The following is a 1,020-nucleotide window of genomic DNA, read 5'->3' on the forward strand; positions in this document are numbered from 1 at the left end:
GTGTGTGTGTGTGTGTGTGTGTGTGTGTGCGCGCGCGCGCGCACGCGCTGATGTGGGTTAGGATTTTAAAAAGCATAATAAAGACAAAGCATAAAGGAGAAAATAAATTTGCTTAGACAAAAACAACTTAATACATGTCAGAAACAACCATAAAGAAATGCAAATGCAAATAAGATCCTGTGGGAAATATTTGTCACATAATTGTTAGACAAGGTTAACATAATACATATATATATATATCTTATACATCAATAATCAATATAAACATTTCAGTGATATAAAAAGGTTAAGCCAGAAAATTCAGAAGAAGAAATACAAATGCATAGCAAACATACTAATATATGTCCAACCTCAGTATATTTTCAATAAATTTAAGTTAAAAGCATGTTATACCATTTTTTGCTTGTGGAATTGAAAAATATTTTTAAATTATCTTATATTAAAATAATAATATTTGATCTGGGAAAAGATATAGCAAAATGGGCACTCTCATATACTTCTCAAAATGGGCATACCCATTAACCCAAATGATAATTTTATGAAAATTTTTATTAAGATGATAATTATGTCTATAAACAAAAAGTTGACTCCTAATATGTTTTATAATATATATACACATATACGTGTGTGTGTGTGTGTGTGTGTATGTATGTGTATATATATATATATTTCTTTTTATACCTACAGCACCCAGTATTCCTAGATGGTCTCCTATTCAAGTACTAACCAGGCCTGATCCTGCTTAGCTACCGAGATTAGACGGGATTGAGTGTGTTCAGGGTAGCATGGCCATAGACTACATCATATTTTTAAATAAAAAATAACAACATAAAAATTCTACAGTTGTTTAATGTTCCAATAATTTAAGATAGAGCTCAGCAATGCAGCACCATATAGGCAGTTTGTAGGAAACAGTCAATACAATTGAATATTGAAAGGATAAATGTTCTAAATTAATATTTGACGTGAAAATAGTCTCGCCTATTCTATTAAGTAAAAACCATACTTGAATATAATATG

At 29.9% G+C, this 1,020-nt stretch overlaps 1 pseudogene; it reads right to left on the bottom strand.

Moving 5' to 3' along the window:
- Positions 1 to 678: 678 nt before the first annotated feature.
- LOC112479639 lies at positions 679 to 797 on the bottom strand (annotated as a pseudogene).
- Positions 798 to 1,020: the final 223 nt, after the last annotated feature.

Source organism: Pteropus alecto, unplaced genomic scaffold (assembly GCF_000325575.1).
Source record: "Pteropus alecto unplaced genomic scaffold, ASM32557v1 scaffold394, whole genome shotgun sequence".
Taxonomy (NCBI): Eukaryota; Metazoa; Chordata; class Mammalia; order Chiroptera; family Pteropodidae; genus Pteropus; species Pteropus alecto.